At 36.9% G+C, this 15373-nt stretch overlaps 1 long non-coding RNA gene across 8 annotated transcripts; it reads left to right on the top strand.

Moving 5' to 3' along the window:
• The first annotated feature begins 226 nt into the window (after positions 1-226).
• On the top strand, positions 227-15314 carry LOC110778384 (uncharacterized). 8 transcript variants are annotated; one of them, XR_008922881.1, is made up of 12 exons: positions 228-587; positions 1850-2763; positions 3531-3561; positions 4054-4194; positions 4327-4436; positions 4575-4664; positions 4760-4887; positions 4992-5053; positions 9319-9609; positions 9760-9860; positions 9935-15078; positions 15168-15314. It is a non-coding gene; the product is annotated as an uncharacterized lncRNA (long non-coding RNA). The 8 variants fall into 8 exon arrangements; XR_008922884.1 differs by having other exon boundaries at positions 227-587; positions 4068-4194; positions 4327-4664; XR_008922879.1 differs by having other exon boundaries at positions 227-587; positions 4054-4436.
• The last annotated feature ends 59 nt before the right edge of the window (positions 15315-15373 follow it).

The raw sequence follows: 15373 nt of genomic DNA, 5'->3' as shown, positions 1-15373 counted from the left end.
TTCTTTTATATTATCACATAAATGTTTTAATATTCTATAAAAATTTGTTTCCAATGATTAAGTTAACCAATTAAATTCATTGGGTTATTTCTTTTACGGAGTACATTTTTTTTATTGGGACATTAAATTTTTCTCATTTTCCACTACAAAAAATTGGACCATTAACGACAACCCATTTACGACAGGCCCAAAACCCGTCATAATGGCCCAATTTCTACGACGGAAAATGTGAACCGTCATAACCCAAACACAAGAATTAAACCCAGGCTCTCTTATTTTCCTTCCTCTTTCATTTTGCTCCATCAAACAAGAGGGGAAGCCGACAAAGTTCTCAAAACTTCAAACAAACAAACAAAGGCGACAAACTTCCTCTCTAACTCGGCGACTCGACTCCATCTTCACCGCAAGAGATTCTTGAAATTCCTCCATGAAAATCGAGGTTATTCAAGCTTAATCGAGCTTTTCAATTTAATTAAGCCAATACAGCTGCAAGTTAGAGATTATTTGAGTAAATATTGAAGGATGCAAGTTAGGTTTTCTCCAAATTGAAGATTCGAATATTGTTGCTTGCAGATTCGTATTATCAGGTATACAATTTCATTATTTTATTATCGTTTTTAGTTGCTTTAATTTGATTTGTTGCTTCAATTTGATTTGTTTCTTCAATTTTATTATCGGTTTATTTCCTGTTTATGATGATAAAATTCTGTTTGATTTTGCCTAAGAATCTATAATTTGAATTTGATTTTTGTGAGAATCTCAGTCATAACAATTAATTACCTGCAGTTGTATAAATAATCTTGTGTAGATTATTAAGTTTGGAAATTTGTTGGACACTTATACGTAGTTTTTGGAATAGTGATGAGAATTATGGCATTGGATAATAGTAAATCAGACAGTAGTCTTTGTAGCATCCAAATAGAGAAATTGAATACATCAATTTGATATTAGAGATTAATTTGTATAATTGAATACTATGTTGTGAAAAATGAATAGTGTAACGGCTAAGACAATTTCCTAATATAAACATTGCATAAGTATACATTGTTATTAACTAAAACAAGCATATCCATGTCAAAATTTCTAGTGATGTAATACTGCTGTCTCTTGATTATTGAGATGTTAAAAGTTTGCATCAGGCAGTCCTTAAAATCACTGTATTGTTCTTTCAATTGCAAACGGCTCTTACTTTGGAAAAGAAATGAGTTGTGGACTATACACTGCTTGATTAGCAGCGAGCGCATACAAATATACAATGATACAATCAGAGGCACATTTAAAATTCGATGCATGTTAAATTGGTCACCCAGTAGTCCTCAATTTACGTCTCCCTGTAACACATTGTGCGATTGTAATTCGAGCATAAATCAAGTGTACAAAATGGCAAAATTCCACTTGAGTAAAAGGTAGAAAACAACTCTTTAGTCTTCAGTCTCTTACAATAAAAAGTAGAGTAAAGATATAGATCATTTCTTGCCTGTTAAATTCATTCAGAACAAAAAACTTTCTTACAGGGAAAAATTTAAAACATAAGCGCAGTTAAATGGGATAAGCGCAGTTTTGCTATTGGAAAAGACATAAACAACTAGAACATAACCCCACATCACCTAAGTGACCTTACCATTGCCCTCATATGAACAAATAGCGGTAAAATGAAAATTGCAACTTGTAACTGTTAAAGCCGCTAAATTTTAAGGTATCTTTGCAGTATATTTACATGATCTTAATAATAGTGGCTTGTAATTAGTGTATAGAATTTGGAATACATACTTAAATATTTAAGGATTGTTTAATGATGGCTCTGTCAAGTACGTTTGTTTGAATGTCTTTTTTATTCATAATGTCGTAGGATGGAAGAATTCAAAAGAGAGAAGTCGAAATGGCACTGAAAAAGATGGGCCGCAAGAGGGCAGTGGGGCCAGATGGTATACTTATCGAAGTCTGGAGATGTTTGGGAGAGAGAGGGGTTGTATGGTTAACAACTCTTTTCAACAAGATTTGGGGAAGTAATAGGATGCCAATAGAGTGGAGGAAAAGTACAATCATCCCCTTGTATAAGAATAAGGGTGATGTCCAGGATTGTGCCAACTATCGAGGAATCAAACTAATGAGTCATACTATGAAACTTTGGGAGCGGATTATTGAGCAAAGACTGAGGAGAAATGTGAAAATTTCGGATAACCAATTTGGATTTATGCCTGGGAGATCGACTATGGAGGCCATTCATCACGACTAGAAATGATATCTATAACGACCGATAAATAACGACCAAGCAAATAAATTTGTCGTTGAAAGACCTAAAATGAAAATTTGGCCCAAAAGAGCGCGGGTCATTTTGCTAATTTAAATGAAAAAGATGAGCCGAATAATTTTTAATTTCGTTGTCGTCGTTAATATTCCAAGAAGTTCCAGTTACATCTCTCCAAAACCTAGGTCAAATGTAAAACACCAAAACCCCTAAAAGCTTTTGGTTTTCTTTCTTCTCTAATACCACTTAGGCCATGGCTATAGACAAAATTTCAGAAACCATGTACTCCGAATTAACATATGCTTTCAGAGTAATCTTCTCAAAACTAAGAATCTACACTCCCTCTTAATCAGTCAGCTATTATCGACTCGGCGACGACGAAGACCGACAATCCACATCGATAGCATCAACAGCACCAGTACCGACACCACCCCTTGCCACTCTTGTTCAATATTCTAAAAGAGGGGAAAGAAAGCGCATACCGTTTCTTCTAAATTGGGTACCCCCATTGATCGGTAATGACTAATTTAGAAAATAATTTGGTTTTTAATTATATTTTTATATGTATGTTTTTTTTGATAAGAATTGTTGGGTTTTGATTGTAATTGACATACTCCATATAATTTTATACATTTTTGGCTGAAATGAAATTTTGTCAGATTTAATGTTTGTTTAGATTATCATAGGTAATTAAGGATCAACTGTGATCCAAACTGCTGTTGATTTTGATGGTTAGGGTTTTATGAGAATGTGGATATTACCAGATTACCAGATTTGTGTATAAAAGCATAAATTTGAAGATTTTCCGTTTAGTTGTTGGAGGTGACTAGTTTAGGTTTGTGTATAGTAGGATGCTCAATGTGCTTAATACCTTTGAGTTAAGTCATAAGGTTAATTTGTACTAGAATTGATCCTAATAAGCTCATATTTTCAGGTTTAATTATCCCCACTCAGTTGAATTTTTGGAGTGATTAATGCATCTGTCATGTTATTCAGCTTTGATTGTTTAGCTTCCTTTTAGCTACACTGTTTCCTGAGTTTTTCCTCCCTGACCTTTAGAATTATTCCATATGTTCGATTGAAATTGCTGGTTCTTGTTATCGTATTGTTTTTGATTCATTCTTTATGCATTGTCATTAATCTGGAATGCTGTAATAAGCCCTAGAGTGACTTGCACGGGTTAATAACATTGCAGTAGCTTTCACAAAGTTGGAAACATCATTTTTGACATAAGAAATTAATGTTGTCTATTGCATGAGTTAACTTGTGTTCTGTTTTGCAGGAGTGGATGATTTACAGCAATGTAGGACAAGGTGTGTAATAAGCTTGTTAGTGTCCCTACTTCTTAAGCTAATAACATGTTTGTAATTAACATGTTAGGTTTTATAATTGCAGAATAACTAGATAGTTGACTGAATTTCCTAGTTGATATGGATATAGTTATGGTACAATAATGATTTTTGGACGTTGCTATGCCTGACTATCCCTATACAAAAGAGAGCCAAAAAGTGACCAATATTTATGTTAACAAAGACCTCCTAATCCATGGTTGGATTTTGACTGACTAGCCTAAAGCGTTTTGACGAATCACACCTAGCTACGAGTATTAGTCTGGTGGGCCTGTCAAACAAAACTTGACGTCCTACGTGGGGCCCGCATCACCATCCATAAGTGAACATTCAGCTAGTTTTACCAAAGACTTAAATGGCATAGCATAGTAAGCATACAAGCATGGATTTTTATTTGGTGTTATATCTGTATGAACTACGCTGATGTAAAACTTTTTTGATTGAGGTGTTTTATAGTATTCATTATGTAGGGGATGCTCTGTGCCGAAATTCGGTGATGGGGAGCCGTGGAGAAGGGTCTAAGTCTATTTTCATCTACTGCAGTTCTTGTCCAAAGGGTAGATTTTTATTTTCTTTGTGAAGATGCTAAAAAAACAGGTTAACCACTACTCCTTATTGGATTACTGCTAACATGCTTTTGTTTGACATTCATTGAATCCTTATTAATTAATCAGTAATGAACATTAGTTTTTGACAATTTTTCTGAATTTTCATTTTCATCATTTATAGTTGGTACTAGAAACTGGAAACTGGCCCTATACATAGTTTCCCAACTTCAGAAGATTTTCCAGAACCTAATTAACGGGTAGATTCAGTGGCAAAGTACTAATCCAAGACAGGTTGTTTATAAAGAAATTAATCTTGTATACATTGATATTTAATTAATAATATGGTTTTCCGCACTCATGGTTTAATTTGGAAACTGGCCCTATATAGAGTACTATCCACTGGTTCATAATTTCATATAATTTGTTTAGGTGTGTTAGTGACGATCATTTATCAACAAGTGGAGCATATGTTGGGATATCCCTGTCAGGAGATCCTGATCATGGCAAACTGAAATCAAGGTAAATTTGTACCATTTACAAGCAAAAAATTTAGAACTCATGTAATCGTCATTGCATGGATCATTGCATTGACGAACATATTTTTCGTTCCTAAGGGAATCATTTTTTAGGTACGTAGAGACAAGATCGAATAGAAGGTCTCCTCATTATCGACAAGTTTTTCTTAGCGATCTTCAAAATAGCCTTTGTGCCAGAGCAAGTTACTTGAAGTAATAGATGCTAAGTAAGTTCTTTGATTTTTACTTATCAAGGTTTCAATCCCATTTAATGATTATCCCAAGACTGCCTTCTTCCTCTTCTAACACGGTTCTTGGGTAGCATTTATAGTGATCTACCTGAATTTTTAGGAGGTACCTGCACCTTTGCGGTCAAAAGTTGGTTTGCTTCAGGTAAGAACTCTTAGTCCTTTACTATCTCAAAAGTACTTGGATTTCCTCTTTTGTGATTTGCTTTGATGTTATCATTAGAAGGTATCTTGTAAGATTTAGTTGAATGATGGTAATGTTGAGGCTTTATCAGAACCTTGTACGATGTAGTGATCTGCTAGTCATTCTATACTAACAAGAGTGGAGTTACGGGGTATGCTGTGAGTTGGTAAGCTTTTGTGTCGAAGTAAGGGGTTAGGCATATAATGTAGGCAATAACAATGGCTATTATTTTTCTCGACAATGATGCCTAGTAGAAATTATCACATTTTCTGAAGTTAATCAGTTATCTTGATTATAAAAAGACCAACCTTATCTATGGACATGTTAAATTCCACATGTAGAGGGTATAATTACTTATCATAGTTAGCGTTGAAGATTATGTTAAGGTCTGAAGAGATGTGGATATGTTTATTTGATGGTCCAGATGGGAGAAACATTATTAGGGATTATATGTGCCATCCTTTGGTTAATTAGGCTACCTACTGAGGGAATTCAACGTGGTTTATTTTGAATGCTAGGACTAGACCACCCCCAATTTTGAGTTTCAACAGTTCAGTGCATATGACATAGGTTGAGCTTGCTTCAAGTGGGTTCCCTTCGATGTCCAGCACAAGAGAGTCGTCGTTATTTGGAGGGAACGATTAGCCATATATCTGGGTTTGTTCTTTTTTGATTTCTGTAGTTTGAAACTAAAGTTGGAAGGAGAGGAGTAATAAGAAATTTATTTATATAGAAGGAAAACGATCTTAACTCATCCTCACTTTTTTTGCCTGAAAACCTTATTGATATTGTTGCTTGTTATAAAGGCAGCAAAGTAGTTGGCAGTGCATTGTGGGGATCATTGTCTTATAATTTCTCTGTTGCTCATGGTTTTCTTAAATGAAATTAGAAAATAAAATGTCCGAGGATAAATTGAGAAAGATTCATACCTGTTATGCATATACTCTACTTCAGAGATGAGAAGTACATTAAAGCAAGAAATGATGTCATTTTGAAGTCAATAACATGAGCAAAGTTCCTTAAATTAGAACCAGTATTGTTCTTCTTTCATTTTGTAATTGGCTAATAATATTCCATTAATAGATTATTAGTTTCTTAGTCCATCAATGCGTTGTCTCACTCACAATCCACTCTCACACATATATCTAAACACAACTTTTAAGAACATGATAAATTAATTATTTAGTTCTTAGTTTATAGCTTGTTTAATGTTATGGTTTAGGGTACAACACCTACTGGGCATACCTGGTCACAAATTAGGTATAAATATTCTATGTTGATAGTGTAATTTATTGATTCCCGTCCTTAGGCTCCTTAGTCCTTACTGGATTGCAGTCTGTAGCAGAAGAAAGATGTAGAAAGATTAGTACAATAAAATACAATCGAAAGGAGAAAACTGAATTTAGGACTAAACCTAACCAATACAGGAATCTTGTATGATTACCTGCAATGCTAAATTATTAATTAGCAATATGTCCTTTCAAATAAATTCTCGTCACAAAAGTCGTGTGAGACTTTGGGCACCGAACCAGGGGGCTTTGCATCTTTCATCCTCATCCATATTACACGTGCTGGTATCTTGTATCTGCTAGTGCTACATCTTCAATACACGAGAATGTATGTCAACACATAATTCTCATAGTGTTAATCAATCATATGTTAGACTTACCTGTTTGCTACAATAATCACATAGAGTTAACCCTTTTGATAAAATTGAAACTTGTACTTGGACGACAAGTCCTAACAGGGTTTTTGCATCAGCCCTTTGTTCAGAAACTGTTGCGGTTGACTTATTTCACCTGTACATGCTAAGATAGTTAACCAATAATATGTTAGACTTGCCTGTTTGCTAACAAATATTAGCTATTTTTTTTTTGGATTTAAATTTTTAATTGCAATTAACAAGGTGAAGCCAAAACACAATCTTTTGTCTGAAGCTCCATTTTAATGAGACATATTAGAGTGTTGTGAATAATTCTCAGGGGCTCTAGAAGGATACTAGCAGAACCCTGTCATATTTCTCTCATTTACTTAAGAGCATCCAAGCCCGCAACTCAAGTGGGGAAACAAAGAAGTAGTATTGACTTAGCTTACAGGCTTGCACCTGGCTACATGTGTTGCAATAGCTGTGGAAAATGTGATGGCTTCCATGGTTAGGTATAGAGGCACATCAGTTATGTGCTTCTTATACCAGACATGTTCCCTTGGAGAAAATAAGATATTTGGATGCTGTGTCAAATTGTTTTGGTGGAAAAAAAAAGACAAATGAGGTTCGGTAACTTGGGCTGACATTATGGGACATATCTCTAGTAAAAAAAATGTTCACCAACTTAAGTTGATTAACGTACTTCAGACACAACCACCCTAGACAGCATAACCAGGCTAACCACCGTCAAATTTGACAAATCCCAAATTTGCGAGTCACCAAAACCAACCCCAATTCGACAACAATCGAAAGAGAAAGATAGATGACCCAAAAGAATTTGGCAGCAACCAAGCAAAAACCTACAGATGTCCAATTATCCACCAAAAAACTTAGTTCTGACAACCCCTGATCACCATCAGCACAATACCCAAATAGATTAACCAGGTTTAGATGATGTAGAAGGCTGAGTATCAGAACCTCAACAAGAAATTCATCATAATAACTGCATAAATTACAAATTAGATAGAGAAAAAGGAACGTAACTCAAACCTGTCATGCACAAGAAAATCAATTCAATTTCAACACAATTAAGCCCTAATTAAAACCCCGCTTTCTTTTAACTTGATATTTTTCTGATGGTAGGATGTTACATTCTTTTAACTTACGGATTTTTCATGAAATGCCCCTGAGGTTTGTCTTAATGCACCAAATACCCCTAAACTTTCCAAAATGCACCAAATACCCCTAAGGTTTAATATAAATACACAAAATGCCCAAAATGACTATTTTCCGTTAACTCCATTAACTTATCCGTTAACTTTAACTTTAATTTAATTTAATTTTTCTCTTTTCCTTTTAATTTCTTCTTTTTTCATTTGTTTTTCTCTCTCCCCCCTTCCTTCTTCCCTGTTAAAAATGGCAGCCAATTTTTCTGGGTTGGAAGCACCATGACAGCTCTTCTCTTCCTCACCACCACCACACACCGCCATGCTAACCCCTTCTCTTCCTCACCACCACCACCCCACACCGCCACCGCCACCGCTAGACAAACACATACATCGATTTTCCTCTCTCAAAATCCAGATCCCAAAAAATTGATCCCCAAATCAGTAATGGGGGATTTTAATCAACCATTGTTGCCAGTTGCCTTGACAGTAACAGAGGGGGAAGTGAGGGGAAGGGAAACGACGCCGGCGAGGAAGGCGAAGTGGAGTTTGGTGGCGGCGGCAGTGGGGAATGAGGAAGGTGGGGGAAGTGAGGGGGAGGGAAACGCGGGTTTGGTGGTGGCGACAGCAGTGGGTAAGGTGGGGGAGGGGAGGGAAACGCCGCCGGTGAGGAAGGGGGAGTGGGGTTTGATGGTGGTAGCATGGCGGTGGTGGGGTTTGGTGGTGGCGGCATGGCTGCATTCTCTCTCCTCTAATTCGTTGATTCTGTGAGGATGGAAGTGGTTGCAAGGATGGAGCTATGGTTGGTGTTGATAATGGAGAGAGAGGAATTAGGGGTTTGACATGGTGGTGGTGGGACTTGAGGAGACAGAACAAAGGCAACAACAAGGTTGGAATGGAGAATCCAAATTTTTTTGGGGTAATTGGTTTTTTCAGACAATAGTTAATTAATTTAATTAAGGATTAATTAATTTAATTAAGGATTAGTTAATGTAATTAAGGTTAATTAATATAATTAAAGGTTAATTAATGTAATTAAGGGTTAATTAATATAATTAAGGGTTACTGTTAGGATAAATAAAGAAAACGGTTAATTAAGGGCAAAAATGTAAACATACGCTAACGGGGACTTAACGTCCGTTAGCCTTGTGGGCATTTTGTGTATTTATACTAAATCTCGGTGGTATTTGGTGCATTTTGGAAAGTTTAAGGGTATTTGGTGCATTAACACAAACCTCAGGGGCATTTCATGAAAAATCCGTTTAACTTATTGTTATTTTTTCTTATATATACAGAATATATGTATGCAGAATTTACTTTTGATGGCTGATATTGAGTTTACTTTTTTTTTTAATCATGGTTCTTAATATATGGTGATGCTTTCATATAAGTTTAATGGTTTCATACAAATGCAGATGAAGGGGATTAAAGCTACATCTATCCTTCAAAATAAAGTGTTACCGGATTATGAAAGGCAAAGACTGGAGCGGTTGAAACGCAATGCAGATTTTATGGCAGCTCAAGGAAGAGGAAGTTTGGCAGCCCAGATATATGATAAATCCAAGTCTTTCGCTAATACCATTGATGTAATCAACACATGGAATGATAAGCAAGTGTTTTCAGATAAAGATGACGATGACGATTATATGCCAGACTATGAGGATGAAGATGGATTGGGTTATGAGAATGTAAGAATCAATAAGAAGGTCAGTATTTTGTAAGTTTAACAATGTAGGTCCATTTGTTAAGAGCCTATACTTCCTTATTTTCAGCTTTATATTGGGTGCGTAATCTCTTTGCATATGTACATGATTTCTTTGTTAACAATATAGGCCAATCTGTACCTTCTTTTGCAGGTTGTTCCTCTGATTTTTGAAAATAACGGAGGGTCACCAATACCTTCTGTACAACTGCCCCATTTTAGTGAGATCAAAAGGATTACATGCCAGGTCTGTGGGTGGGTTAACTGATGATTAAACTACTTCAGACTTGATAAATCAGTGATGAAACTTTATCGGCAAATATTTGCAGGTCTGCAGAGCAAAGTCTGGTTCTATGGCTACATTTCTCAAGCATAGTACAAAACAACATGCAGAAAATCACCTCGCGGAGCAACCTCCAGGAAGACAACCTCCAGAACTGGAACTTCCGGAAAAGCTGAAGGAAATAATGCCCTTGGTCCAAGTATGCATTCGATGTTAAGTCTAATAAATGCGGTTCAGTATTAATTAACAAGTTAATAATTCAGTGAGATCAAGTGAGCTGAATGCCTAGCTAGAGGCCGCTTCAGTTCATGTGGAATTAATGATATTAATCCACAGCTTACTCTTGACTGAACCCGTAGGGTCACACAAATAGTACGTAAACGGATCAAGTATTTAATGGCATTAGATACTCCATCTATGGATATTCGGAATCGACGGATCTTGGTTTCAGTGGGAGCTGAGATCGTCACAGGCAAGAAATGAATACTCCGGAAACGATGATATTGCCGGAAACGGAAATATGGATCGTATCGGAAATATAAATATTATCCAAGTCGTAGATGTTGCCGGAAACGGAAACATGATACGTATCGGAAAATATTATCGGAAATGGAAATATTGCCGGAATCAGAAATATTGCCGGAAACGGAAATATTGTCAGAATCGGAAATATTATCGGAATCGGAAAATAATTCCGGAAACGGAAATATTAAATATTTGTTCGAAACGGAAATTGATTCCGGAATCGGAAATATTAAATATTGTTCGTATCGGAAACGAATTCCGGAATCGGGAATTTAATCGGAAGCGTATCGTACGAATTAGCATCGGACGAGGCCCGCTAGACGAAGGCCCAGCACGAAGCCAGGCCATCGCCCAGCGAGCCAACACGCACCATCGCATGCCAAGCCTCGACCAGGCCCAGCGCAAGGCCAGGCCCAGCCAAGGACTGGGGCGCGCGCGCGAGAGCACAACAGTGGGCCGAGCGCTGTGCGCCTAGCGTGGGCCGCAAGGCTTGCGCGGGTGTACGGTGCTCATGCAATGCTTGTGCGGGAATCCTAAAGCAATCGGGATTCGAAATATGATTAAATCCTAAAACTATTAGATAATGATTATTTAATTAGAGTCCTAGTAGGATTATAATTAAATAAATTAGTATCCTAATAGGATTCCAAAACCTTTTCCATAACTCTATAAATAGGTGCCTAGGGTCACATATTTACATAGATTATTCAAGTATTCAAAGTAAGTTTTTGAGAGAAAAATTCAGTCACATACCTTGCCTAAAAGTGCCGAAATTATTAGTACCTTAAGGGCGATTCTAGTTGGTCAATCTTAAGGCGGATCCGGACGTGCTGTGGACTATCTACGGAGGGACGACACTTGGAGTCCTAAAGACTTGTTCTTGTTCGGTTCGGGCGCAGCTAGGGAGGGCACGCAACAAAGAGTATGCATCTAAATTATGTTATATGATTATGTGTAAATAATATGTTGTCCTGGGTTAATGGTTGTTTCCGCATGATCTATGAATTGTCATATGTATCATAACCTAACAGTGGTATCACGAGCCCCTTATTATTTTCATAATCTAAATTGCATAAACATGGTTAAATATTACAAATTTGCAAGAATTAAAAGGGGTGATTAATTTTCGTAATTGTTAATTAATTGCAAATTGCGTTTATTTAATTATACGTACGCAGTTTTTCGGCAGTTTATTCATTACTCATCCGAATTGAGTGATTTTTGTGTCAATTCCGCATGTAAAAGGCATTCTAAAATTTTGACAAAAATAGTATTTTTCTGCCGAACCCAGAATTCTCAAATTCGAAGCCTAACTATGACTTTTCGAAGGTTTTAGTTTTTCGAATGCAAAATTTCGTAAATTTAAGATGTTAAATTAAATATTTGCGATTCTTGTTGATAAATCTTGAATTTTTGATTGACCTACTGCATATGTTTAACAAGTTTGAATGCCTAGTCTTGTTAATTATGCAATCTAATTTGTAATTATGATTAATTTGTTGAAAATTAGAATAATTTAGAATTAATTTGATTTTCATAATTAATTATAATTTAATTAGATACCTATGATTAAAAACCACCATAAAATTGTAAATTTATGATAAATTTTAAATTTTTATGACCTAGACTTGAATCCATGTTAATCGGAAATCAATTGAATAATAAATTTTTGATTTTTCGCCCTAAAATTATGAAATTAATATTAATTTATTAATTTGTCATTAATTTTAAATATAATTTTTTTAAATTTTATGCGATTCGTTCATATAACTTACACGCACAAAGCAATGGACGCTACGTGTTACCCTTAAGGGGTGTTGTATAGTGCGGGCATGTGACGACGAGCAAGGGAGCTCGTCGCCCATGCGGCACGAATGCAATGAGCAAGGGCATGGTGCACGAGCGCAAGGCAGCAACCCTGCCTTGCGTCGTGGGCTATGAGCAATGGACGAATGGGCATGGGCGAAGGCAAGGCACGGCAGTCGCGTGTGGGCAGCAAGCGAGCTGCGCCACAACGCGCACTGCCTCGCGCGCAGCGAGCGCAAGCTCGCGTGCCACGAGTGCTGCGCCCAGCGCCGATGCCACGCGCAGCGAGCGCTGGCTCGCACCAAGCGAGCGCTAGCGAGCGCGCACAGCATGCGCTGGCGAGTGCACGAAGCGAGCGCTAGCCCGCGTGCATCGAGCGCTAGCGCGCGCGCAGCGAGCATATGCTCGCGTGTATCGAGCGCTGGCGCGCGCGCAGCGAGCACCAGCTCGCGCGATGGCTTGCGAAGGGTAGAAGCAGCAGCTATGCGACGCAGCGCATGGGCTGCGCGCACATGGCCAGCGATGGCTGTGTGCGTGAGGCCCATGGGCGTGTGATGCGTGAGGTGTTTGCGTTGCGATTAGATCGTTTTGAAATTTTAATTTGAAATTTTCAGTTTACGTAATTTGAATTAATTTTAAAATTAATAATTTAAATTATTTTCTTGGATTTTAATTTTGAATATTGTAATTATAATAAATTATATTTATTCTATTTATTTTACTAAAATTAAAATCATGAATTAATTTAAATACGACTGAAATTAAATTAAACTTTTTGGATTCAATTATAAATTTATATGAGCTTTAAATTTTAATTAAATTTGTATGTTTCCGGTTAGACTAGAAATACATTTTTATGTTTAAAATTAGTAAAGCATATGAATTTATTGGTTTAAGTGGAAGCCCTTTTAGTCATAAACTCTTGATTAGGTCTACAAATCCTTAAGGTTAAAACAACTTGATTAGAATTAATAAGGACTGAATAATTGGTAGATTATTAGTGCCCTTGATTAATTGCTGCAAATGTTTACGTGATGCATAATGTGTTTTACTAACCAGCTATGTGGGCCATTCATGATAATGAATGGGTGAATGGTATATATTGTATATGTACTGTTTTACAGGTTATGAAGTGACTAGTATGGCCCAAATAGGATAGAAAATATGGTCTGCGTACCATTAATTTGAATGTAATTGGTCTAAAGTACCAAAGTCGTTTTTCAATTCAAATATGGTCTGCGTACCATCAAATAGTTGTAATTAGTTTTAATTATAGCTTATTCCATTTGAAGAAAATGGTACCTCCCACGGAGATTTTCAAGACGGACTTTGAAGTTAAAGCTTCAAGATGAAGTCGGGCCATACTAGATCACATTTATCTTATGCATGTTTTACGTTATTTATTGCTTTTAAATATGTCTTAAAATGCATGAGATCAAAAGCTTGATTATGTTGCATGATTAAGGATTTTAGTTCACTTAAAATCTAACCAACATAGTAAGAGCCTTAAGTTCCAAACTTAAAAATTGAGTTAAAAGGTGCCATGCCAAAATATACACTTGCTTGGATATCCTTTACATCAATCTAGTAATAGTTTTCGCTCAGCGAGGTGTTACTTATTGGTCCTAAAGGGGCAAGGTACACAAATAATTGTGAGTACATGTTAGTTTTGGTGAAACTCAACGATATAAGTAAGGAGTCATTTTATGTCGTGGCAAAATCGATAGGTTTACCTAATAAGTTCTTAGACGTACCTATCAACCAAGAATAGTTTCTAGACTATTAGCAAAAGGCTTTTGCTTACCTAAGATGTTTTAGGATTAAGTCGACAAATTGTGCTTAGTTCTTCAATGATTTTAGGATCTTGGAATCATTTTATTCACACCTGCCGGAACACATAACTTAAATAAAATGCTTAATAAACATTGAATTATGCATGTATGCTAGAATTTAAGTTTATTAAGAGAAACTGTGAATGGTTATTTATTTGTTTATTCTTTTCAATTGTAGTTTTTTAATATGGCAAACAACAATTCATTCAACATTCGATCAATTCTCGAAAAGGAGAAGTTGAACGGGAAAAACTTCCTTGACTGGCAAAGGAACTTGCAAATAGTTCTTATGCAGGAAGAAAAGGAGTATGTCCTAGAAGAGGCGATGCCCGAAGCCGCAGGCGACGGGGTCACTCAGGCAGCCCTTAATCGTTGGATTGATGCCAACAAGGATGTGAAATGTCTAATGCTCGCCACCATGAGTGCGGATCTGCAGAAAACGTTCATCAACTCAGATGCTTTCACAATCATCAGTGAGTTGAAGAACATGTTCCAAGATCTGGCTCAAGTCGAAAGATTCGAGACTCATAGGCAAATTCTTGAGACCAAGCTTAAGAAAGGCGAGCCCGTAAGTCCACATGTTCTCAAAATGATTGGACTCATTGAGAATATGAGTCGGCTGGATCAGCAATTTTCTCAGGAAATGGCTATAGACACCATCCTCCATTCTCTTCATAGCGCGTATGATCAGTTCAAACTGAACTACAGTATGAATAGTCTGGACAAAACGCTCACTGAGCTTCACGGTATGCTGAAGACCGCTGAAAAGACGCTCAAAAGTGATAAGCAGGATGTGCTTATGGTGCGTGGGGGAAGTTCAAGAAATCTGGAAAGAAGAGGAATGCTAAGAAAGGTGGCAACAAGGCCAGCCCAACTAAGCAAACTGGCGCCAAATCTGTAAAGAGGAAGGTCAGTCAACCCACTTCTGAATCCGAATGCTTCTACTGCAAGAAGAAGGGGCATTGGAAAAGAGATTGCTTGAAGCTAAAGGAAGATCAGAAGAACGGAACAGTCGTTCCATCTTCAGGTATTTTCGTTATAGACTGTATACTTGCTAATTCAACTTCTTGGGTATTAGATACAGGTTGTGGCTCACACTTATGTTCCAATCCACAGGGACTAAGAAGAAGTAGAAAGTTAAGCAAGGGTGAAGTCGACATACGAGTGGGAAATGGAGCACGGATTGCTGCATTAGCTGTAGGAACTTACTATTTGTCGTTGCCCTCCGGGCTAGTTTTGGAACTGGAAGAATGTTTCCATGTTCCAAGTCTTACTAAAAACATCATTTCAGTTTCTTGCTTAGATGCTAAGGGATTTTCCTT

The sequence above is a fragment of the Spinacia oleracea genome, chromosome 6 (genome assembly GCF_020520425.1).
Source record: "Spinacia oleracea cultivar Varoflay chromosome 6, BTI_SOV_V1, whole genome shotgun sequence".
NCBI lineage: Eukaryota > Viridiplantae > Streptophyta > Magnoliopsida > Caryophyllales > Amaranthaceae > Spinacia > Spinacia oleracea.
This window is presented reverse-complemented; position numbering and strand designations above follow the sequence as displayed.